The 25868-nt window shown below is 44.1% G+C and overlaps 5 non-coding genes across 5 annotated transcripts; all 5 read right to left on the reverse strand.

Moving 5' to 3' along the window:
- Positions 1-2558: 2558 nt before the first annotated feature.
- LOC138570843 (U6 spliceosomal RNA) lies at positions 2559-2663 on the reverse strand. The gene has a single exon (XR_011303865.1). It is a non-coding gene; the product is annotated as a U6 spliceosomal RNA (small nuclear RNA).
- Positions 2664-8130: 5467 nt separating this feature from the next.
- LOC138570844 (U6 spliceosomal RNA) lies at positions 8131-8235 on the reverse strand. Its single transcript, XR_011303866.1, has one exon. It is a non-coding gene; the product is annotated as a U6 spliceosomal RNA (small nuclear RNA).
- Positions 8236-13710: 5475 nt separating this feature from the next.
- LOC138570846 (U6 spliceosomal RNA) lies at positions 13711-13815 on the reverse strand. The gene has a single exon (XR_011303867.1). It is a non-coding gene; the product is annotated as a U6 spliceosomal RNA (small nuclear RNA).
- Positions 13816-19290: 5475 nt separating this feature from the next.
- On the reverse strand, positions 19291-19395 carry LOC138570847 (U6 spliceosomal RNA). The gene has a single exon (XR_011303868.1). It is a non-coding gene; the product is annotated as a U6 spliceosomal RNA (small nuclear RNA).
- Positions 19396-24862: 5467 nt separating this feature from the next.
- On the reverse strand, positions 24863-24967 carry LOC138570848 (U6 spliceosomal RNA). The gene has a single exon (XR_011303869.1). It is a non-coding gene; the product is annotated as a U6 spliceosomal RNA (small nuclear RNA).
- Between the last annotated feature and the right edge of the window lie 901 nt (positions 24968-25868).

Genomic DNA, 25868 nt, shown 5'->3' on the forward strand with positions numbered 1-25868 from the left:
AGACGTGGGTCGAAGGTTGAGCAATCGTTAAATCAGCAGCAAAAATAACATTGAAATCAGCCTCAGAATCTCTTAAAGGATGGGTCAACATTGGTTGCTTTCAGGGCGCAATCGGGCAGCCTCTGGTGCTGGCGCCTTAAGGCAAGCGCAAAGGGAGAGCCAACCAAACCATTGATTAGGACCTCTGAACTTTCTGCCTGTGACATAAGGACATTTGATATGGCAAATCATTGACCAAACACCATTTATATGTTGGATGGTATGAAATTAAGAGGCAAACAGCAATACATCAGCATTCTTTTTCTGCCGTATTGATCCGGTCCTAAAGGGTTTGGTTTAATGGCAATTATATTTAAAGATAAACAGATTCATGCTGCAGGGTGCTTGCAAATTGACACACCCTCCCCATCACGAAGGCTGGGTGATGCAAGCGTGAGAGCATCACGGCAGACCCATAGACACGAGAAACACTCTATTCCCCTGAGTGCATGTGGGCCCATGGCTGGATCAAGGACAAGGCAAGAACAGGAGCTGGCTTAAGCTGTCAGCACCCAGGCTGCCCCATTGCGTGCTGCAAGCAACAGATGTTGGACCATCCTTTAAGAGATTCTGAGGCTGATTTCAATGTTAACTCTGCTGCTGATTTAAGGATTGCTTAACCTTCGACCCGAGTCTAGTTTGCTTGGCTAAGCCCTGAAAATCTTTTACAGCTTGTATTGGTGGGAGATGATGTGAATTTATAAAGAGCAACGGGATATGAGGCTTGTGTGCCACAAAATGCAGGTCTATGATCTTTTATATGAAAGCCACTTTGGAAAATCCTATTGAGAGCAAAAGGATTACACAAAAGGAAAGGGGGTCAGTGGGTGAAGAGATACAATTAACTGACTCACAGTCAGATGTGCTAAGTCCAAATCCTACCCGTTTCGACATTTTGTCCAGGTTTTTCGTTTCATTTCTTAACAGATCCATTCCTATGTACCTCTGTGCTTTTAACAGAGTTTTCATTGTAAGGGAGGGATATACAGTATGCCTTAAACATTCCTGGGCAGGGAAGACTCTCTGTAAAAGCAAGAGTAGCGTACAGCTTCATAAATAATCAGCAGGACCCTCTAGACCTTCCCCAAAAAACATGAAATGATTTCTCTGCATGTATGTGCGTTGAGCAGCGCAAGTCGTTTGCTTAATGCCAGTGGTTAAATGTCACTTTCCCACAGCGCAGAATAAAATCACTTGTACAGGTCCCTTCTGCAAAAGCATTACCGCTGTAGAAAGCAGTGAAAAGGTGAGGCAGTGTGCAGTCACCCCGACCCTTCACGGCCCTGATCGGCCACGATCGGCCAAGGACCTCTCTATGAGAGCTGAGGGTGGAATTTTTCTGGACCTCGGTAACTTAGGGAGACATGGCTAAAGGGTTCCTCAATCAACGGCCCAGCCTTTGCTTTGTGGCCTGTCCGAATATTTCTGTTCTCCAAATTATGTGCCGCTGCTCGGGTGTCATTTGGTGGGATGGAATGACCTCCCAGGAATGATCCTGGCAGATGATTTGCATAGGCACACCCCTTCTCCCTCTCTCTTAGCCCTGCTTTCTGCACAGTAGCAAGTATCTGGGGAAAATATAGTGGTCGAGGTAGGGTAGCAGTAACTAGCAACTCTGAGAAAGTAAATCTGGGGAGCTTGGCGACTTGTGGGGAACAACTGCAGAGCTCAGGTACTTTGTGGCACACGGAGGAGGTCTGTGGGATTTCAGTAAATTAGAGACATGCAACCTGGTCGGGAGTGCTTCAGGTCACCTTTGTTGCATGTTCCAAGCAACTCAACAAAGCATCAACAGGCTGAGATACCAGCCACAGAGCCTCTTTCCACTTGATTAAAAGCCTAAAATCTTTTCCATGTAAAAACATAGCCCCCCCCGAATACCATATTTTCTTTGTTTTTTCTCTCTCTCTCTCTCTCTCTCTCTCTCCCTCCCTCCTTAACCTTCCCCCCTCCTGCCCGCTCTCTTTCTCCCCCCGCCCCCTCCCTCCCCCTCTCACAACCATTTATTTTAAGTTTTCATGCACTGTAGCACATTCTGACAACGGTATTTCACAATGGGACTCTTTGAAAGTTACAGAAATCAAAAAAGAAACCAACCAACTAAAAGCAGCCAAAGCCAGAGTACACTGCTCAGCCCCAATTAAAGATTAAGGCCTAGAAGCAAGTAAAGCTGTAGTTCAGAACAATGTTTGCAAATAGCACCTTAAAGCAGTTTACGCTGGAGTGCACAACAAGGTGGAAACTGATAATACCGAGTTTGGTAAAATGGGATAAAAAAACAAAAGAAGCGTGCCACTTCTAAAAGTACAAGTCAAGAAATTGAAGGAGAGGGGGCTGTTCATTCAGTCAATAGGACTCACAAGTAAAAGGCTCCTGAGGCATGAGTGTTGAATTTGGCGCAAAATGTATTGTGTTGTCGTGTAATATGTATGAACATACAATTTCAATCTTCATTAAAAAAACATGTATTAAAAAATAAAGACTTGCAAATTAAGAAAGTTTCTGTCCTGTCATGTGCCAAAAATAGTGAATGCTTTACGAATGTGCGTGTCATCCTTTAGAGCAGGGGACAATTAAATGTTCACATTATCATTCCAATATTAGTACATGTGTTGCTGAAGCAAGTGCAAAGGGAGAGTCAATCAAACCATTGATTAGGACATCTAGTCAAAGGTTTGCCATACCAAATGTCCTTATGTCAGAGGGTAGAAAGTCCAAACACCATTTAAATATCGGGTGGTATGAAATGAAGAGGGAAACAACAATGAATAAGCATTCTTTGCTGCTGTATTGATCTGGTCCTAAAGGGTTTGGTTTAATGCCAATTATATTTGAAGATATACAGATTCATGCTCCAGGGTGCTTGCAAAATGACACCCCTCCCCATCACAATGGCTGGGTGATGCAAGCCTGAGAGCATCACAATAGACCCATAGACTTGAGAAAAACTCTGTACCACTGAGTGTATGTGGGCCCATGGCTGTATCAAGGACAAGGCAACAACAGGAAGTGGCTTAAGGCATCAGTGCCAGAAGCTGTCCGATTGAGCCCTGTAAGCAATAGATGTGGGACCATCCTTGAAGAGATTCTGAGGCTGATTTCAATGTTAACTTTACTGCTGATTTAAGGATTGCTGAACCTTCGACCCACGTCTAGTTTGCTCGGATAAGGCCTGGAAATCTTTTACAGCTTGTATTGGGGGGAGATGATGTGAGTTTATCAAGAGCAACGGGATATGAGGCATGTGTGCCACAAAAAGCAGGTCTAGGATTTTTTATAAGAAAGCCGCTTTAAGAAGAGAACTTTGGACAACCCTACTGAGAGCAAAAGTATTACACAAAAGGTAAGGGGGTCAGTGGGTCAACGGATAGCACATTTGACTGTGAGTCCGTCTTTTGTAAGTCCAAATACTACCTGGTTCGACATTTTCCAGGCTTTTTGTTTCATTTCTTAACAGATCCATTCCTATGTACCTCTGTGCTTTCAACAGAGTTTTCATTGTAAGGGAGGGACATACAATATGCCTTAAACATTCCTGGGCAGGGAAGACTCTATGTAAAAGAAAGAGTAGCAGACAGTTTAATAAATCATCAGCAGGACCCTCTAGATCTTCCCCAAAAAACATAACATTATTTCTCTGCATGTATGTGTGTTGAACAGCGCAAGTAGTTTGACATTTATCCACTGACATTAACCACTTTCCCACAGCGCAGAACAAAATCACTTGTACTGGCCCCTTCTGCAAAAGCATTACCACTGTAGAAAGCAGTGAAAAGGTGAGGCAGTGTGCAGTCACCCCCGACCCTTTACTCCCCTGATCGGCCACGATCGGCCAAGGACCTCTCTATGAGAGCTGAGGGTGGAATTTTTCTGGACCTCGGTAACTTAGGGAGGCATGGCTAAAGGGATCCTCAATCAACGGCCCAACCTTTGCTTTGTGGCCTGTCCGTATATGTCTGTTCTCCAAATTACCTGCTGCTGCCCAGGTGTCAGCTGGTAAGATGGAATGACCTGCCAGGTAGGATCCTGGCAGATGATTTGCATAGGCAAACCCCCTCTCCCTCTTTATTAGCCCTGCTTACTCCACAGTAGCAAGTATCTGGGGAAAATATAGTGGTCGAGGTGGGGTAGCAGTCACTAGCAACTTTGAGAAAGTAAATCTGGGGTGCTTTGCGACTTGTGGGGAACTACAGAGCTCAGTGCCCAGAACTTTGTGGCACAGGGAGGAGGTCTGTGGGATTTCAGTAACTTGGAGACATGCAACCTGGTTGGGAGTGCTTCAGGTCTCCTTCCTTGCATGTTCCAAGCAACTCAACAAAGCATCAACAGGCTGAGATACCAGCCACAGAGCCATTTCCACTTGATTAAAAGCCTAAAATCTTTTCCATGTAAAAACATAGCCCCCCAACCCCCGAATACCATATTTTCTTTGTTTCCTCTCTCTCTGTCTCTCTCTCTCTCTCCCTTCCTCCTTCCCTCCCTCCTTCCTCCCTCCCGCCCGCTCTCTTTCTCCCCCCGCCCCCTCCCTCCCCCTCTCCCTCTCCCTCTCACAACCATTTATTTTAAGTTTTCATGCACTGTAGCATATTCTGACAATGGTATTTCATAATGGGACTCTTTGAAGGTTACAGAAATCAAAAAAGAAATCAACCAACTAAAAGCAGCCAAATCCAGAGTACACTGCTCAGCCCCAATTAAAGATAAAGGCCTAGAAGCAAATAAAGCTGTAGTTCAGAGCGATGTTTGCAAATAGCACCTTAAAGCAGTTTACGCTGGCGTGCACAACAATGGGGAAAGTGATAATACTGAATTTGGTCGAATGGGAACCGTGCTACTTCTAAAAGTACAAGTCAAGAAATTGAAGGGGACGGGGCTGTTCATTCAGTCACTAGGACTCACAAGTAAAAGGCTCCTGAGGCATTAGTGTTGAATTTGGCGCAAAATGTATTGTGTTGTTGTTTAATATGTATGAATAATATTTCTGTTCTCCAAATTGCCTGCCGCTGCCCAGGCGTCAGCCCCTATGAACATACAATTTCAATCTTCATCAAAAAAGATGAATTAAAAAATAAAGACTTGCAAATTAACAAAGTTTCTGTCCCGTCATGTGCTAAAAATAGTGAATGCTTTACAAATGTACGTGTCATCCTTCAGAGCAGGGGCCAATTCAATGTTCCCATTATCATTCCAATATTAGTACATGTGTTGCTGAGCTACATAGGAATGGATCTGTTAAGAAATTAAACAAAAAGCCTGGAAAAATGTTGAAACAGGTAGGATTTGGACTAACAATAAACTGACTCACAGTCAGATGTGCTATCCCTTGACCCACTGACCCCCTTATCTTTTGTGTAATCCTTTTGCTCTCAGCAGGGCTGTCCATCCAAAGTTCCCTACTTAAAGGGGCTTTCTTATTAAAAAAAAATCCCAGAGCTGTTTTTTATGGCCCACATGCCTCATATCCCGTTGCTCTCGATAAACTCACATCATCTCCCACCAATGCAAGCTGTAAAAGATGTCAAGGGCATAGCCAAGGAAACTAGACGTGGGTCGAAGGTTGAGCAATCGTTAAATCAGCAGCAAAAATAACATTGAAATCAGCCTCAGAATCTCTTAAAGGATGGGTCAACATTGGTTGCTTTCAGGGCGCAATCGGGCAGCCTCTGGTGCTGGCGCCTTAAGGCAAGCGCAAAGGGAGAGCCAACCAAACCATTGATTAGGACCTCTGAACTTTCTGCCTGTGACATAAGGACATTTGATATGGCAAATCATTGACCAAACACCATTTATATGTTGGATGGTATGAAATTAAGAGGCAAACAGCAATACATCAGCATTCTTTTTCTGCCGTATTGATCCGGTCCTAAAGGGTTTGGTTTAATAGCAATTATATTTAAAGATAAACAGATTCATGCTGCAGGGTGCTTGCAAATTGACACACCCTCCCCATCACGAAGGCTGGGTGATGCAAGCGTGAGAGCATCACGGCAGACCCATAGACACGAGAAACACTCTATTCCTCTGAGTGCATGTGGGCCCATGGCTGGATCAAGGACAAGGCAAGAACAGGAGCTGGCTTAAGCTGTCAGCACCCAGGCTGCCCCATTGCGTGCTGCAAGCAACAGATGTTGGACCATCCTTTAAGAGATTCTGAGGCTGATTTCAATGTTAACTCTGCTGCTGATTTAAGGATTGCTTAACCTTCGACCCGAGTCTAGTTTGCTTGGCTAAGCCCTGAAAACCTTTTACAGCTTGTATTGGTGGGAGATGATGTGAATTTATAAAGAGCAACGGGATATGAGGCTTGTGTGCCACAAAATGCAGGTCTATGATCTTTTATATGAAAGCCACTTTGGAAAATCCTATTGAGAGCAAAAGGATTACACAAAAGGAAAGGGGGTCAGTGGGTGAAGAGATACAATTAACTGACTCACAGTCAGATGTGCTAAGTCCAAATCCTACCCGTTTCGACATTTTGTCCAGGTTTTTCGTTTCATTTCTTAACAGATCCATTCCTATGTACCTCTGTGCTTTTAACAGAGTTTTCATTGTAAGGGAGGGATATACAGTATGCCTTAAACATTCCTGGGCAGGGAAGACTCTCTGTAAAAGCAAGAGTAGCGTACAGCTTCATAAATAATCAGCAGGACCCTCTAGACCTTCCCCAAAAAACATGAAATGATTTCTCTGCATGTATGTGCGTTGAGCAGCGCAAGTCGTTTGGTTAATGCCAGTGGTTAAATATCACTTTCCCACAGCGCAGAATAAAATCACTTGTACAGGTCCCTTCTGCAAAAGCATTACCGCTGTAGAAAGCAGTGAAAAGGTGAGGCAGTGTGCAGTCACCCCGACCCTTCACGGCCCTGATCGGCCACGATCGGCCAAGGACCTCTCTATGAGAGCTGAGGGTGGAATTTTTCTGGACCTCGGTAACTTAGGGAGACATGGCTAAAGGGTTCCTCAATCAACGGCCCAGCCTTTGCTTTGTGGCCTGTCCGAATATTTCTGTTCTCCAAATTATGTGCCGCTGCTCGGGTGTCATTTGGTGGGATGGAATGACCTCCCAGGAATGATCCTGGCAGATGATTTGCATAGGCACACCCCTTCTCCCTCTCTCTTAGCCCTGCTTTCTGCACAGTAGCAAGTATCTGGGGAAAATATAGTGGTCGAGGTAGGGTAGCAGTAACTAGCAACTCTGAGAAAGTAAATCTGGGGAGCTTGGCGACTTGTGGGGAACAACTGCAGAGCTCAGGTACTTTGTGGCACACGGAGGAGGTCTGTGGGATTTCAGTAAATTAGAGACATGCAACCTGGTCGGGAGTGCTTCAGGTCACCTTTGTTGCATGTTCCAAGCAACTCAACAAAGCATCAACAGGCTGAGATACCAGCCACAGAGCCTCTTTCCACTTGATTAAAAGCCTAAAATCTTTTCCATGTAAAAACATAGCCCCCCCCGAATACCATATTTTCTTTGTTTTTTCTCTCTCTCTCTCTCTCTCCCTCCCTCCTTAACCTTCCCCCCTCCTGCCCGCTCTCTTTCTCCCCCCGCCCCCTCCCTCCCCCTCTCACAACCATTTATTTTAAGTTTTCATGCACTGTAGCACATTCTGACAACGGTATTTCACAATGGGACTCTTTGAAAGTTACAGAAATCAAAAAAGAAACCAACCAACTAAAAGCAGCCAAAGCCAGAGTACACTGCTCAGCCCCAATTAAAGATTAAGGCCTAGAAGCAAGTAAAGCTGTAGTTCAGAACAATGTTTGCAAATAGCACCTTAAAGCAGTTTACGCTGGAGTGCACAACAAGGTGGAAACTGATAATACCGAGTTTGGTAAAATGGGATAAAAAAACAAAAGAAGCGTGCCACTTCTAAAAGTACAAGTCAAGAAATTGAAGGAGAGGGGGCTGTTCATTCAGTCAATAGGACTCACAAGTAAAAGGCTCCTGAGGCATGAGTGTTGAATTTGGCGCAAAATGTATTGTGTTGTCGTGTAATATGTATGAACATACAATTTCAATCTTCATTAAAAAAACATGTATTAAAAAATAAAGACTTGCAAATTAAGAAAGTTTCTGTCCTGTCATGTGCCAAAAATAGTGAATGCTTTACGAATGTGCGTGTCATCCTTTAGAGCAGGGGACAATTAAATGTTCACATTATCATTCCAATATTAGTACATGTGTTGCTGAAGCAAGTGCAAAGGGAGAGTCAATCAAACCATTGATTAGGACATCTAGTCAAAGGTTTGCCATACCAAATGTCCTTATGTCAGAGGGTAGAAAGTCCAAACACCATTTAAATATCGGGTGGTATGAAATGAAGAGGGAAACAACAATGAATAAGCATTCTTTGCTGCTGTATTGATCTGGTCCTAAAGGGTTTGGTTTAATGCCAATTATATTTGAAGATATACAGATTCATGCTCCAGGGTGCTTGCAAAATGACACCCCTCCCCATCACAATGGCTGGGTGATGCAAGCCTGAGAGCATCACAATAGACCCATAGACTTGAGAAAAACTCTGTACCACTGAGTGTATGTGGGCCCATGGCTGTATCAAGGACAAGGCAACAACAGGAAGTGGCTTAAGGCATCAGTGCCAGAAGCTGTCCGATTGAGCCCTGTAAGCAATAGATGTGGGACCATCCTTGAAGAGATTCTGAGGCTGATTTCAATGTTAACTTTACTGCTGATTTAAGGATTGCTGGACCTTCGACCCACGTCTAGTTTGCTCGGATAAGGCCTGGAAATCTTTTACAGCTTGTATTGGGGGGAGATGATGTGAGTTTATCAAGAGCAACGGGATATGAGGCATGTGTGCCACAAAAAGCAGGTCTAGGATTTTTTATAAGAAAGCCGCTTTAAGAAGAGAACTTTGGACAACCCTACTGAGAGCAAAAGTATTACACAAAAGGTAAGGGGGTCAGTGGGTCAACGGATAGCACATTTGACTGTGAGTCCGTCTTTTGTAAGTCCAAATACTACCTGGTTCGACATTTTCCAGGCTTTTTGTTTCATTTCTTAACAGATCCATTCCTATGTACCTCTGTGCTTTCAACAGAGTTTTCATTGTAAGGGAGGGACATACAATATGCCTTAAACATTCCTGGGCAGGGAAGACTCTATGTAAAAGAAAGAGTAGCAGACAGTTTAATAAATCATCAGCAGGACCCTCTAGATCTTCCCCAAAAAACATAACATTATTTCTCTGCATGTATGTGTGTTGAACAGCGCAAGTAGTTTGACATTTATCCACTGACATTAACCACTTTCCCACAGCGCAGAACAAAATCACTTGTACTGGCCCCTTCTGCAAAAGCATTACCACTGTAGAAAGCAGTGAAAAGGTGAGGCAGTGTGCAGTCACCCCCGACCCTTTACTCCCCTGATCGGCCACGATCGGCCAAGGACCTCTCTATGAGAGCTGAGGGTGGAATTTTTCTGGACCTCGGTAACTTAGGGAGGCATGGCTAAAGGGATCCTCAATCAACGGCCCAACCTTTGCTTTGTGGCCTGTCCGTATATGTCTGTTCTCCAAATTACCTGCTGCTGCCCAGGTGTCAGCTGGTAAGATGGAATGACCTGCCAGGTAGGATCCTGGCAGATGATTTGCATAGGCAAACCCCCTCTCCCTCTTTATTAGCCCTGCTTACTCCACAGTAGCAAGTATCTGGGGAAAATATAGTGGTCGAGGTGGGGTAGCAGTCACTAGCAACTTTGAGAAAGTAAATCTGGGGTGCTTTGCGACTTGTGGGGAACTACAGAGCTCAGTGCCCAGAACTTTGTGGCACAGGGAGGAGGTCTGTGGGATTTCAGTAACTTGGAGACATGCAACCTGGTTGGGAGTGCTTCAGGTCTCCTTCCTTGCATGTTCCAAGCAACTCAACAAAGCATCAACAGGCTGAGATACCAGCCACAGAGCCATTTCCACTTGATTAAAAGCCTAAAATCTTTTCCATGTAAAAACATAGCCCCCCAACCCCCGAATACCATATTTTCTTTGTTTCCTCTCTCTCTGTCTCTCTCTCTCTCTCCCTTCCTCCTTCCCTCCCTCCTTCCTCCCTCCCGCCCGCTCTCTTTCTCCCCCCGCCCCCTCCCTCCCCCTCTCCCTCTCCCTCTCACAACCATTTATTTTAAGTTTTCATGCACTGTAGCATATTCTGACAATGGTATTTCATAATGGGACTCTTTGAAGGTTACAGAAATCAAAAAAGAAATCAACCAACTAAAAGCAGCCAAATCCAGAGTACACTGCTCAGCCCCAATTAAAGATAAAGGCCTAGAAGCAAATAAAGCTGTAGTTCAGAGCGATGTTTGCAAATAGCACCTTAAAGCAGTTTACGCTGGCGTGCACAACAATGGGGAAAGTGATAATACTGAATTTGGTCGAATGGGAACCGTGCTACTTCTAAAAGTACAAGTCAAGAAATTGAAGGGGACGGGGCTGTTCATTCAGTCACTAGGACTCACAAGTAAAAGGCTCCTGAGGCATTAGTGTTGAATTTGGCGCAAAATGTATTGTGTTGTTGTTTAATATGTATGAATAATATTTCTGTTCTCCAAATTGCCTGCCGCTGCCCAGGCGTCAGCCCCTATGAACATACAATTTCAATCTTCATCAAAAAAGATGAATTAAAAAATAAAGACTTGCAAATTAACAAAGTTTCTGTCCCGTCATGTGCTAAAAATAGTGAATGCTTTACAAATGTACGTGTCATCCTTCAGAGCAGGGGCCAATTCAATGTTCCCATTATCATTCCAATATTAGTACATGTGTTGCTGAGCTACATAGGAATGGATCTGTTAAGAAATTAAACAAAAAGCCTGGAAAAATGTTGAAACAGGTAGGATTTGGACTAACAATAAACTGACTCACAGTCAGATGTGCTATCCCTTGACCCACTGACCCCCTTATCTTTTGTGTAATCCTTTTGCTCTCAGCAGGGCTGTCCATCCAAAGTTCCCTACTTAAAGGGGCTTTCTTATTAAAAAAAAATCCCAGAGCTGTTTTTTATGGCCCACATGCCTCATATCCCGTTGCTCTCGATAAACTCACATCATCTCCCACCAATGCAAGCTGTAAAAGATGTCAAGGGCATAGCCAAGGAAACTAGACGTGGGTCGAAGGTTGAGCAATCGTTAAATCAGCAGCAAAAATAACATTGAAATCAGCCTCAGAATCTCTTAAAGGATGGGTCAACATTGGTTGCTTTCAGGGCGCAATCGGGCAGCCTCTGGTGCTGGCGCCTTAAGGCAAGCGCAAAGGGAGAGCCAACCAAACCATTGATTAGGACCTCTGAACTTTCTGCCTGTGACATAAGGACATTTGATATGGCAAATCATTGACCAAACACCATTTATATGTTGGATGGTATGAAATTAAGAGGCAAACAGCAATACATCAGCATTCTTTTTCTGCCGTATTGATCCGGTCCTAAAGGGTTTGGTTTAATAGCAATTATATTTAAAGATAAACAGATTCATGCTGCAGGGTGCTTGCAAATTGACACACCCTCCCCATCACGAAGGCTGGGTGATGCAAGCGTGAGAGCATCACGGCAGACCCATAGACACGAGAAACACTCTATTCCTCTCAGTGCATGTGGGCCCATGGCTGGATCAAGGACAAGGCAAGAACAGGAGCTGGCTTAAGCTGTCAGCACCCAGGCTGCCCCATTGCATGCTGCAAGCAACAGATGTTGGACCATCCTTTAAGAGATTCTGAGGCTGATTTCAATGTTAACTCTGCTGCTGATTTAAGGATTGCTTAACCTTCGACCCGAGTCTAGTTTGCTTGGCTAAGCCCTGAAAACCTTTTACAGCTTGTATTGGTGGGAGATGATGTGAATTTATAAAGAGCAACGGGATATGAGGCTTGTGTGCCACAAAATGCAGGTCTATGATCTTTTATATGACAGCCACTTTGGAAAATCCTATTGAGAGCAAAAGGATTACACAAAAGGAAAGGGGGTCAGTGGGTGAAGAGATACAATTAACTGACTCACAGTCAGATGTGCTAAGTCCAAATCCTACCCGTTTCGACATTTTGTCCAGGTTTTTCGTTTCATTTCTTAACAGATCCATTCCTATGTACCTCTGTGCTTTTAACAGAGTTTTCATTGTAAGGGAGGGATATACAGTATGCCTTAAACATTCCTGGGCAGGGAAGACTCTCTGTAAAAGCAAGAGTAGCGTACAGCTTCATAAATAATCAGCAGGACCCTCTAGACCTTCCCCAAAAAACATGAAATGATTTCTCTGCATGTATGTGCGTTGAGCAGCGCAAGTCGTTTGGTTAATGCCAGTGGTTAAATGTCACTTTCCCACAGCGCAGAATAAAATCACTTGTACAGGTCCCTTCTGCAAAAGCATTACCGCTGTAGAAAGCAGTGAAAAGGTGAGGCAGTGTGCAGTCACCCCGACCCTTCACGGCCCTGATCGGCCACGATCGGCCAAGGACCTCTCTATGAGAGCTGAGGGTGGAATTTTTCTGGACCTCGGTAACTTAGGGAGACATGGCTAAAGGGTTCCTCAATCAACGGCCCAGCCTTTGCTTTGTGGCCTGTCCGAATATTTCTGTTCTCCAAATTATGTGCCGCTGCTCGGGTGTCATTTGGTGGGATGGAATGACCTCCCAGGAATGATCCTGGCAGATGATTTGCATAGGCACACCCCTTCTCCCTCTCTCTTAGCCCTGCTTTCTGCACAGTAGCAAGTATCTGGGGAAAATATAGTGGTCGAGGTAGGGTAGCAGTAACTAGCAACTCTGAGAAAGTAAATCTGGGGAGCTTGGCGACTTGTGGGGAACAACTGCAGAGCTCAGGTACTTTGTGGCACACGGAGGAGGTCTGTGGGATTTCAGTAAATTAGAGACATGCAACCTGGTCGGGAGTGCTTCAGGTCACCTTTGTTGCATGTTCCAAGCAACTCAACAAAGCATCAACAGGCTGAGATACCAGCCACAGAGCCTCTTTCCACTTGATTAAAAGCCTAAAATCTTTTCCATGTAAAAACATAGCCCCCCCCGAATACCATATTTTCTTTGTTTTTTCTCTCTCTCTCTCTCTCTCTCTCTCTCCCTCCCTCCTTAACCTTCCCCCCTCCTGCCCGCTCTCTTTCTCCCCCCGCCCCCTCCCTCCCCCTCTCACAACCATTTATTTTAAGTTTTCATGCACTGTAGCACATTCTGACAACGGTATTTCACAATGGGACTCTTTGAAAGTTACAGAAATCAAAAAAGAAACCAACCAACTAAAAGCAGCCAAAGCCAGAGTACACTGCTCAGCCCCAATTAAAGATTAAGGCCTAGAAGCAAGTAAAGCTGTAGTTCAGAACAATGTTTGCAAATAGCACCTTAAAGCAGTTTACGCTGGAGTGCACAACAAGGTGGAAACTGATAATACCGAGTTTGGTAAAATGGGATAAAAAAACAAAAGAAGCGTGCCACTTCTAAAAGTACAAGTCAAGAAATTGAAGGAGAGGGGGCTGTTCATTCAGTCAATAGGACTCACAAGTAAAAGGCTCCTGAGGCATGAGTGTTGAATTTGGCGCAAAATGTATTGTGTTGTCGTGTAATATGTATGAACATACAATTTCAATCTTCATTAAAAAAACATGTATTAAAAAATAAAGACTTGCAAATTAAGAAAGTTTCTGTCCTGTCATGTGCCAAAAATAGTGAATGCTTTACGAATGTGCGTGTCATCCTTTAGAGCAGGGGACAATTAAATGTTCACATTATCATTCCAATATTAGTACATGTGTTGCTGAAGCAAGTGCAAAGGGAGAGTCAATCAAACCATTGATTAGGACATCTAGTCAAAGGTTTGCCATACCAAATGTCCTTATGTCAGAGGGTAGAAAGTCCAAACACCATTTAAATATCGGGTGGTATGAAATGAAGAGGGAAACAACAATGAATAAGCATTCTTTGCTGCTGTATTGATCTGGTCCTAAAGGGTTTGGTTTAATGCCAATTATATTTGAAGATATACAGATTCATGCTCCAGGGTGCTTGCAAAATGACACCCCTCCCCATCACAATGGCTGGGTGATGCAAGCCTGAGAGCATCACAATAGACCCATAGACTTGAGAAAAACTCTGTACCACTGAGTGTATGTGGGCCCATGGCTGTATCAAGGACAAGGCAACAACAGGAAGTGGCTTAAGGCATCAGTGCCAGAAGCTGTCCGATTGAGCCCTGTAAGCAATAGATGTGGGACCATCCTTGAAGAGATTCTGAGGCTGATTTCAATGTTAACTTTACTGCTGATTTAAGGATTGCTGAACCTTCGACCCACGTCTAGTTTGCTCGGATAAGGCCTGGAAATCTTTTACAGCTTGTATTGGGGGGAGATGATGTGAGTTTATCAAGAGCAACGGGATATGAGGCATGTGTGCCACAAAAAGCAGGTCTAGGATTTTTTATAAGAAAGCCGCTTTAAGAAGAGAACTTTGGACAACCCTACTGAGAGCAAAAGTATTACACAAAAGGTAAGGGGGTCAGTGGGTCAACGGATAGCACATTTGACTGTGAGTCCGTCTTTTGTAAGTCCAAATACTACCTGGTTCGACATTTTCCAGGCTTTTTGTTTCATTTCTTAACAGATCCATTCCTATGTACCTCTGTGCTTTCAACAGAGTTTTCATTGTAAGGGAGGGACATACAATATGCCTTAAACATTCCTGGGCAGGGAAGACTCTATGTAAAAGAAAGAGTAGCAGACAGTTTAATAAATCATCAGCAGGACCCTCTAGATCTTCCCCAAAAAACATAACATTATTTCTCTGCATGTATGTGTGTTGAACAGCGCAAGTAGTTTGACATTTATCCACTGACATTAACCACTTTCCCACAGCGCAGAACAAAATCACTTGTACTGGCCCCTTCTGCAAAAGCATTACCACTGTAGAAAGCAGTGAAAAGGTGAGGCAGTGTGCAGTCACCCCCGACCCTTTACTCCCCTGATCGGCCACGATCGGCCAAGGACCTCTCTATGAGAGCTGAGGGTGGAATTTTTCTGGACCTCGGTAACTTAGGGAGGCATGGCTAAAGGGATCCTCAATCAACGGCCCAACCTTTGCTTTGTGGCCTGTCCGTATATGTCTGTTCTCCAAATTACCTGCTGCTGCCCAGGTGTCAGCTGGTAAGATGGAATGACCTGCCAGGTAGGATCCTGGCAGATGATTTGCATAGGCAAACCCCCTCTCCCTCTTTATTAGCCCTGCTTACTCCACAGTAGCAAGTATCTGGGGAAAATATAGTGGTCGAGGTGGGGTAGCAGTCACTAGCAACTTTGAGAAAGTAAATCTGGGGTGCTTTGCGACTTGTGGGGAACTACAGAGCTCAGTGCCCAGAACTTTGTGGCACAGGGAGGAGGTCTGTGGGATTTCAGTAACTTGGAGACATGCAACCTGGTTGGGAGTGCTTCAGGTCTCCTTCCTTGCATGTTCCAAGCAACTCAACAAAGCATCAACAGGCTGAGATACCAGCCACAGAGCCATTTCCACTTGATTAAAAGCCTAAAATCTTTTCCATGTAAAAACATAGCCCCCCAACCCCCGAATACCATATTTTCTTTGTTTCCTCTCTCTCTGTCTCTCTCTCTCTCTCCCTTCCTCCTTCCCTCCCTCCTTCCTCCCTCCCGCCCGCTCTCTTTCTCCCCCCGCCCCCTCCCTCCCCCTCTCCCTCTCCCTCTCACAACCATTTATTTTAAGTTTTCATGCACTGTAGCATATTCTGACAATGGTATTTCATAATGGGACTCTTTGAAGGTTACAGAAATCAAAAAAGAAATCAACCAACTAAAAGCAGCCAAATCCAGAGTACACTGCTCAGCCCCAATTAAAGATAAAGGCCTAGAAGCAAATAAAGCTGTAGTTCAGAGCGATGTTTGCAAATAGCACCTTAAAGCAGTTTACGCTGGCGTGCACAACAATGGGGAAAGTGATAATACTGAATTTGGTCGAATGGGAACCGTGCTACTTCTAAAAGTACAAGTCAAGAAATTGAAGGGGACGGGGCTGTTCATTCAGTCACTAGGACTCACAAGTAAAAGGCTCCTGAGGCATTAGTGTTGAATTTGGCGCAAAATGTATTGTGTTGTTGTTTAATATGTATGAATAATATTTCTGTTCTCCAAATTGCCTGCCGCTGCCCAGGCGTCAGCCCCTATGAACATACAATTTCAATCTTCATCAAAAAAGATGAATTAAAAAATAAAGACTTGCAAATTAACAAAGTTTCTGTCCCGTCATGTGCTAAAAATAGTGAATGCTTTACAAATGTACGTGTCATCCTTCAGAGCAGGGGCCAATTCAATGTTCCCATTATCATTCCAATATTAGTACATGTGTTGCTGAGCTACATAGGAATGGATCTGTTAAGAAATTAAACAAAAAGCCTGGAAAAATGTTGAAACAGGTAGGATTTGGACTAACAATAAACTGACTCACAGTCAGATGTGCTATCCCTTGACCCACTGACCCCCTTATCTTTTGTGTAATCCTTTTGCTCTCAGCAGGGCTGTCCATCCAAAGTTCCCTACTTAAAGGGGCTTTCTTATTAAAAAAAAATCCCAGAGCTGTTTTTTATGGCCCACATGCCTCATATCCCGTTGCTCTCGATAAACTCACATCATCTCCCACCAATGCAAGCTGTAAAAGATGTCAAGGGCATAGCCAAGGAAACTAGACGTGGGTCGAAGGTTGAGCAATCGTTAAATCAGCAGCAAAAATAACATTGAAATCAGCCTCAGAATCTCTTAAAGGATGGGTCAACATTGGTTGCTTTCAGGGCGCAATCGGGCAGCCTCTGGTGCTGGCGCCTTAAGGCAAGCGCAAAGGGAGAGCCAACCAAACCATTGATTAGGACCTCTGAACTTTCTGCCTGTGACATAAGGACATTTGATATGGCAAATCATTGACCAAACACCATTTATATGTTGGATGGTATGAAATTAAGAGGCAAACAGCAATACATCAGCATTCTTTTTCTGCCGTATTGATCCGGTCCTAAAGGGTTTGGTTTAATAGCAATTATATTTAAAGATAAACAGATTCATGCTGCAGGGTGCTTGCAAATTGACACACCCTCCCCATCACGAAGGCTGGGTGATGCAAGCGTGAGAGCATCACGGCAGACCCATAGACACGAGAAACACTCTATTCCTCTGAGTGCATGTGGGCCCATGGCTGGATCAAGGACAAGGCAAGAACAGGAGCTGGCTTAAGCTGTCAGCACCCAGGCTGCCCCATTGCGTGCTGCAAGCAACAGATGTTGGACCATCCTTTAAGAGATTCTGAGGCTGATTTCAATGTTAACTCTGCTGCTGATTTAAGGATTGCTTAACCTTCGACCCGAGTCTAGTTTGCTTGGCTAAGCCCTGAAAACCTTTTACAGCTTGTATTGGTGGGAGATGATGTGAATTTATAAAGAGCAACGGGATATGAGGCTTGTGTGCCACAAAATGCAGGTCTATGATCTTTTATATGACAGCCACTTTGGAAAATCCTATTGAGAGCAAAAGGATTACACAAAAGGAAAGGGGGTCAGTGGGTGAAGAGATACAATTAACTGACTCACAGTCAGATGTGCTAAGTCCAAATCCTACCCGTTTCGACATTTTGTCCAGGTTTTTCGTTTCATTTCTTAACAGATCCATTCCTATGTACCTCTGTGCTTTTAACAGAGTTTTCATTGTAAGGGAGGGATATACAGTATGCCTTAAACATTCCTGGGCAGGGAAGACTCTCTGTAAAAGCAAGAGTAGCGTACAGCTTCATAAATAATCAGCAGGACCCTCTAGACCTTCCCCAAAAAACATGAAATGATTTCTCTGCATGTATGTGCGTTGAGCAGCGCAAGTCGTTTGGTTAATGCCAGTGGTTAAATGTCACTTTCCCACAGCGCAGAATAAAATCACTTGTACAGGTCCCTTCTGCAAAAGCATTACCGCTGTAGAAAGCAGTGAAAAGGTGAGGCAGTGTGCAGTCACCCCGACCCTTCACGGCCCTGATCGGCCACGATCGGCCAAGGACCTCTCTATGAGAGCTGAGGGTGGAATTTTTCTGGACCTCGGTAACTTAGGGAGACATGGCTAAAGGGTTCCTCAATCAACGGCCCAGCCTTTGCTTTGTGGCCTGTCCGAATATTTCTGTTCTCCAAATTATGTGCCGCTGCTCGGGTGTCATTTGGTGGGATGGAATGACCTCCCAGGAATGATCCTGGCAGATGATTTGCATAGGCACACCCCTTCTCCCTCTCTCTTAGCCCTGCTTTCTGCACAGTAGCAAGTATCTGGGGAAAATATAGTGGTCGAGGTAGGGTAGCAGTAACTAGCAACTCTGAGAAAGTAAATCTGGGGAGCTTGGCGACTTGTGGGGAACAACTGCAGAGCTCAGGTACTTTGTGGCACACGGAGGAGGTCTGTGGGATTTCAGTAAATTAGAGACATGCAACCTGGTCGGGAGTGCTTCAGGTCACCTTTGTTGCATGTTCCAAGCAACTCAACAAAGCATCAACAGGCTGAGATACCAGCCACAGAGCCTCTTTCCACTTGATTAAAAGCCTAAAATCTTTTCCATGTAAAAACATAGCCCCCCCCGAATACCATATTTTCTTTGTTTTTTCTCTCTCTCTCTCTCTCTCTCTCTCTCCCTCCCTCCTTAACCTTCCCCCCTCCTGCCCGCTCTCTTTCTCCCCCCGCCCCCTCCCTCCCCCTCTCACAACCATTTATTTTAAGTTTTCATGCACTGTAGCACATTCTGACAACGGTATTTCACAATGGGACTCTTTGAAAGTTACAGAAATCAAAAAAGAAACCAACCAACTAAAAGCAGCCAAAGCCAGAGTACACTGCTCAGCCCCAATTAAAGATTAAGGCCTAGAAGCAAGTAAAGCTGTAGTTCAGAACAATGTTTGCAAATAGCACCTTAAAGCAGTTTACGCTGGAGTGCACAACAAGGTGGAAACTGATAATACCGAGTTTGGTAAAATGGGATAAAAAAACAAAAGAAGCGTGCCACTTCTAAAAGTACAAGTCAAGAAATTGAAGGAGAGGGGGCTGTTCATTCAGTCAATAGGACTCACAAGTAAAAGGCTCCTGAGGCATGAGTGTTGAATTTGGCGCAAAATGTATTGTGTTGTCGTGTAATATGTATGAACATACAATTTCAATCTTCATTAAAAAAACATGTATTAAAAAATAAAGACTTGCAAATTAAGAAAGTTTCTGTCCTGTCATGTGCCAAAAATAGTGAATGCTTTACGAATGTGCGTGTCATCCTTTAGAGCAGGGGACAATTAAATGTTCACATTATCATTCCAATATTAGTACATGTGTTGCTGAAGCAAGTGCAAAGGGAGAGTCAATCAAACCATTGATTAGGACATCTAGTCAAAGGTTTGCCATACCAAATGTCCTTATGTCAGAGGGTAGAAAGTCCAAACACCATTTAAATATCGGGTGGTATGAAATGAAGAGGGAAACAACAATGAATAAGCATTCTTTGCTGCTGTATTGATCTGGTCCTAAAGGGTTTGGTTTAATGCCAATTATATTTGAAGATATACAGATTCATGCTCCAGGGTGCTTGCAAAATGACACCCCTCCCCATCACAATGGCTGGGTGATGCAAGCCTGAGAGCATCACAATAGACCCATAGACTTGAGAAAAACTCTGTACCACTGAGTGTATGTGGGCCCATGGCTGTATCAAGGACAAGGCAACAACAGGAAGTGGCTTAAGGCATCAGTGCCAGAAGCTGTCCGATTGAGCCCTGTAAGCAATAGATGTGGGACCATCCTTGAAGAGATTCTGAGGCTGATTTCAATGTTAACTTTACTGCTGATTTAAGGATTGCTGAACCTTCGACCCACGTCTAGTTTGCTCGGATAAGGCCTGGAAATCTTTTACAGCTTGTATTGGGGGGAGATGATGTGAGTTTATCAAGAGCAACGGGATATGAGGCATGTGTGCCACAAAAAGCAGGTCTAGGATTTTTTATAAGAAAGCCGCTTTAAGAAGAGAACTTTGGACAACCCTACTGAGAGCAAAAGTATTACACAAAAGGTAAGGGGGTCAGTGGGTCAACGGATAGCACATTTGACTGTGAGTCCGTCTTTTGTAAGTCCAAATACTACCTGGTTCGACATTTTCCAGGCTTTTTGTTTCATTTCTTAACAGATCCATTCCTATGTACCTCTGTGCTTTCAACAGAGTTTTCATTGTAAGGGAGGGACATACAATATGCCTTAAACATTCCTGGGCAGGGAAGACTCTATGTAAAAGAAAGAGTAGCAGACAGTTTAATAAATCATCAGCAGGACCCTCTAGATCTTCCCCAAAAAACATAACATTATTTCTCTGCATGTATGTGTGTTGAACAGCGCAAGTAGTTTGACATTTATCCACTGACATTAACCACTTTCCCACAGCGCAGAACAAAATCACTTGTACTGGCCCCTTCTGCAAAAGCATTACCACTGTAGAAAGCAGTGAAAAGGTGAGGCAGTGTGCAGTCACCCCCGACCCTTTACTCCCCTGATCGGCCACGATCGGCCAAGGACCTCTCTATGAGAGCTGAGGGTGGAATTTTTCTGGACCTCGGTAACTTAGGGAGGCATGGCTAAAGGGATCCTCAATCAACGGCCCAACCTTTGCTTTGTGGCCTGTCCGTATATGTCTGTTCTCCAAATTACCTGCTGCTGCCCAGGTGTCAGCTGGTAAGATGGAATGACCTGCCAGGTAGGATCCTGGCAGATGATTTGCATAGGCAAACCCCCTCTCCCTCTTTATTAGCCCTGCTTACTCCACAGTAGCAAGTATCTGGGGAAAATATAGTGGTCGAGGTGGGGTAGCAGTCACTAGCAACTTTGAGAAAGTAAATCTGGGGTGCTTTGCGACTTGTGGGGAACTACAGAGCTCAGTGCCCAGAACTTTGTGGCACAGGGAGGAGGTCTGTGGGATTTCAGTAACTTGGAGACATGCAACCTGGTTGGGAGTGCTTCAGGTCTCCTTCCTTGCATGTTCCAAGCAACTCAACAAAGCATCAACAGGCTGAGATACCAGCCACAGAGCCATTTCCACTTGATTAAAAGCCTAAAATCTTTTCCATGTAAAAACATAGCCCCCCAAACCCCGAATACCATATTTTCTTTGTTTCCTCTCTCTCTGTCTCTCTCTCTCTCTCCCTTCCTCCTTCCCTCCCTCCTTCCTCCCTCCCGCCCGCTCTCTTTCTCCCCCCGCCCCCTCCCTCCCCCTCTCCCTCTCCCTCTCACAACCATTTATTTTAAGTTTTCATGCACTGTAGCATATTCTGACAATGGTATTTCATAATGGGACTCTTTGAAGGTTACAGAAATCAAAAAAGAAATCAACCAACTAAAAGCAGCCAAATCCAGAGTACACTGCTCAGCCCCAATTAAAGATAAAGGCCTAGAAGCAAATAAAGCTGTAGTTCAGAGCGATGTTTGCAAATAGCACCTTAAAGCAGTTTACGCTGGCGTGCACAACAATGGGGAAAGTGATAATACTGAATTTGGTCGAATGGGAACCGTGCTACTTCTAAAAGTACAAGTCAAGAAATTGAAGGGGACGGGGCTGTTCATTCAGTCACTAGGACTCACAAGTAAAAGGCTCCTGAGGCATTAGTGTTGAATTTGGCGCAAAATGTATTGTGTTGTTGTTTAATATGTATGAATAATATTTCTGTTCTCCAAATTGCCTGCCGCTGCCCAGGCGTCAGCCCCTATGAACATACAATTTCAATCTTCATCAAAAAAGATGAATTAAAAAATAAAGACTTGCAAATTAACAAAGTTTCTGTCCCGTCATGTGCTAAAAATAGTGAATGCTTTACAAATGTACGTGTCATCCTTCAGAGCAGGGGCCAATTCAATGTTCCCATTATCATTCCAATATTAGTACATGTGTTGCTGAGCTACATAGGAATGGATCTGTTAAGAAATTAAACAAAAAGCCTGGAAAAATGTTGAAACAGGTAGGATTTGGACTAACAATAAACTGACTCACAGTCAGATGTGCTATCCCTTGACCCACTGACCCCCTTATCTTTTGTGTAATCCTTTTGCTCTCAGCAGGGCTGTCCATCCAAAGTTCCCTACTTAAAGGGGCTTTCTTATTAAAAAAAAATCCCAGAGCTGTTTTTTATGGCCCACATGCCTCATATCCCGTTGCTCTCGATAAACTCACATCATCTCCCACCAATGCAAGCTGTAAAAGATGTCAAGGGCATAGCCAAGGAAACTAGACGTGGGTCGAAGGTTGAGCAATCGTTAAATCAGCAGCAAAAATAACATTGAAATCAGCCTCAGAATCTCTTAAAGGATGGGTCAACATTGGTTGCTTTCAGGGCGCAATCGGGCAGCCTCTGGTGCTGGCGCCTTAAGGCAAGCGCAAAGGGAGAGCCAACCAAACCATTGATTAGGACCTCTGAACTTTCTGCCTGTGACATAAGGACATTTGATATGGCAAATCATTGACCAAACACCATTTATATGTTGGATGGTATGAAATTAAGAGGCAAACAGCAATACATCAGCATTCTTTTTCTGCCGTATTGATCCGGTCCTAAAGGGTTTGGTTTAATAGCAATTATATTTAAAGATAAACAGATTCATGCTGCAGGGTGCTTGCAAATTGACACACCCTCCCCATCACGAAGGCTGGGTGATGCAAGCGTGAGAGCATCACGGCAGACCCATAGACACGAGAAACACTCTATTCCTCTGAGTGCATGTGGGCCCATGGCTGGATCAAGGACAAGGCAAGAACAGGAGCTGGCTTAAGCTGTCAGCACCCAGGCTGCCCCATTGCGTGCTGCAAGCAACAGATGTTGGACCATCCTTTAAGAGATTCTGAGGCTGATTTCAATGTTAACTCTGCTGCTGATTTAAGGATTGCTTAACCTTCGACCCGAGTCTAGTTTGCTTGGCTAAGCCCTGAAAACCTTTTACAGCTTGTATTGGTGGGAGATGATGTGAATTTATAAAGAGCAACGGGATATGAGGCTTGTGTGCCACAAAATGCAGGTCTATGATCTTTTATATGAAAGCCACTTTGGAAAATCCTATTGAGAGCAAAAGGATTACACAAAAGGAAAGGGGGTCAGTGGGTGAAGAGATACAATTAACTGACTCACAGTCAGATGTGCTAAGTCCAAATCCTACCCGTTTCGACATTTTGTCCAGGTTTTTCGTTTCATTTCTTAACAGATCCATTCCTATGTACCTCTGTGCTTTTAACAGAGTTTTCATTGTAAGGGAGGGATATACAGTATGCCTTAAACATTCCTGGGCAGGGAAGACTCTCTGTAAAAGCAAGAGTAGCGTACAGCTTCATAAATAATCAGCAGGACCCTCTAGACCTTCCCCAAAAAACATGAAATGATTTCTCTGCATGTATGTGCGTTGAGCAGCGCAAGTCGTTTGGTTAATGCCAGTGGTTAAATATCACTTTCCCACAGCGCAGAATAAAATCACTTGTACAGGTCCCTTCTGCAAAAGCATTACCGCTGTAGAAAGCAGTGAAAAGGTGAGGCAGTGTGCAGTCACCCCGACCCTTCACGGCCCTGATCGGCCACGATCGGCCAAGGACCTCTCTATGAGAGCTGAGGGTGGAATTTTTCTGGACCTCGGTAACTTAGGGAGACATGGCTAAAGGGTTCCTCAATCAACGGCCCAGCCTTTGCTTTGTGGCCTGTCCGAATATTTCTGTTCTCCAAATTATGTGCCGCTGCTCGGGTGTCATTTGGTGGGATGGAATGACCTCCCAGGAATGATCCTGGCAGATGATTTGCATAGGCACACCCCTTCTCCCTCTCTCTTAGCCCTGCTTTCTGCACAGTAGCAAGTATCTGGGGAAAATATAGTGGTCGAGGTAGGGTAGCAGTAACTAGCAACTCTGAGAAAGTAAATCTGGGGAGCTTGGCGACTTGTGGGGAACAACTGCAGAGCTCAGGTACTTTGTGGCACACGGAGGAGGTCTGTGGGATTTCAGTAAATTAGAGACATGCAACCTGGTCGGGAGTGCTTCAGGTCACCTTTGTTGCATGTTCCAAGCAACTCAACAAAGCATCAACAGGCTGAGATACCAGCCACAGAGCCTCTTTCCACTTGATTAAAAGCCTAAAATCTTTTCCATGTAAAAACATAGCCCCCCCCGAATACCATATTTTCTTTGTTTTTTCTCTCTCTCTCTCTCTCTCCCTCCCTCCTTAACCTTCCCCCCTCCTGCCCGCTCTCTTTCTCCCCCCGCCCCCTCCCTCCCCCTCTCACAACCATTTATTTTAAGTTTTCATGCACTGTAGCACATTCTGACAACGGTATTTCACAATGGGACTCTTTGAAAGTTACAGAAATCAAAAAAGAAACCAACCAACTAAAAGCAGCCAAAGCCAGAGTACACTGCTCAGCCCCAATTAAAGATTAAGGCCTAGAAGCAAGTAAAGCTGTAGTTCAGAACAATGTTTGCAAATAGCACCTTAAAGCAGTTTACGCTGGAGTGCACAACAAGGTGGAAACTGATAATACCGAGTTTGGTAAAATGGGATAAAAAAACAAAAGAAGCGTGCCACTTCTAAAAGTACAAGTCAAGAAATTGAAGGAGAGGGGGCTGTTCATTCAGTCAATAGGACTCACAAGTAAAAGGCTCCTGAGGCATGAGTGTTGAATTTGGCGCAAAATGTATTGTGTTGTCGTGTAATATGTATGAACATACAATTTCAATCTTCATTAAAAAAACATGTATTAAAAAATAAAGACTTGCAAATTAAGAAAGTTTCTGTCCTGTCATGTGCCAAAAATAGTGAATGCTTTACGAATGTGCGTGTCATCCTTTAGAGCAGGGGACAATTAAATGTTCACATTATCATTCCAATATTAGTACATGTGTTGCTGAAGCAAGTGCAAAGGGAGAGTCAATCAAACCATTGATTAGGACATCTAGTCAAAGGTTTGCCATACCAAATGTCCTTATGTCAGAGGGTAGAAAGTCCAAACACCATTTAAATATCGGGTGGTATGAAATGAAGAGGGAAACAACAATGAATAAGCATTCTTTGCTGCTGTATTGATCTGGTCCTAAAGGGTTTGGTTTAATGCCAATTATATTTGAAGATATACAGATTCATGCTCCAGGGTGCTTGCAAAATGACACCCCTCCCCATCACAATGGCTGGGTGATGCAAGCCTGAGAGCATCACAATAGACCCATAGACTTGAGAAAAACTCTGTACCACTGAGTGTATGTGGGCCCATGGCTGTATCAAGGACAAGGCAACAACAGGAAGTGGCTTAAGGCATCAGTGCCAGAAGCTGTCCGATTGAGCCCTGTAAGCAATAGATGTGGGACCATCCTTGAAGAGATTCTGAGGCTGATTTCAATGTTAACTTTACTGCTGATTTAAGGATTGCTGGACCTTCGACCCACGTCTAGTTTGCTCGGATAAGGCCTGGAAATCTTTTACAGCTTGTATTGGGGGGAGATGATGTGAGTTTATCAAGAGCAACGGGATATGAGGCATGTGTGCCACAAAAAGCAGGTCTAGGATTTTTTATAAGAAAGCCGCTTTAAGAAGAGAACTTTGGACAACCCTACTGAGAGCAAAAGTATTACACAAAAGGTAAGGGGGTCAGTGGGTCAACGGATAGCACATTTGACTGTGAGTCCGTCTTTTGTAAGTCCAAATACTACCTGGTTCGACATTTTCCAGGCTTTTTGTTTCATTTCTTAACAGATCCATTCCTATGTACCTCTGTGCTTTCAACAGAGTTTTCATTGTAAGGGAGGGACATACAATATGCC

This window comes from Ambystoma mexicanum, chromosome 2q, assembly GCF_040938575.1.
Source record: "Ambystoma mexicanum isolate Mex_15411 chromosome 2q, UKY_AmexF1_1, whole genome shotgun sequence".
Lineage (NCBI taxonomy): Eukaryota > Metazoa > Chordata > Amphibia > Caudata > Ambystomatidae > Ambystoma > Ambystoma mexicanum.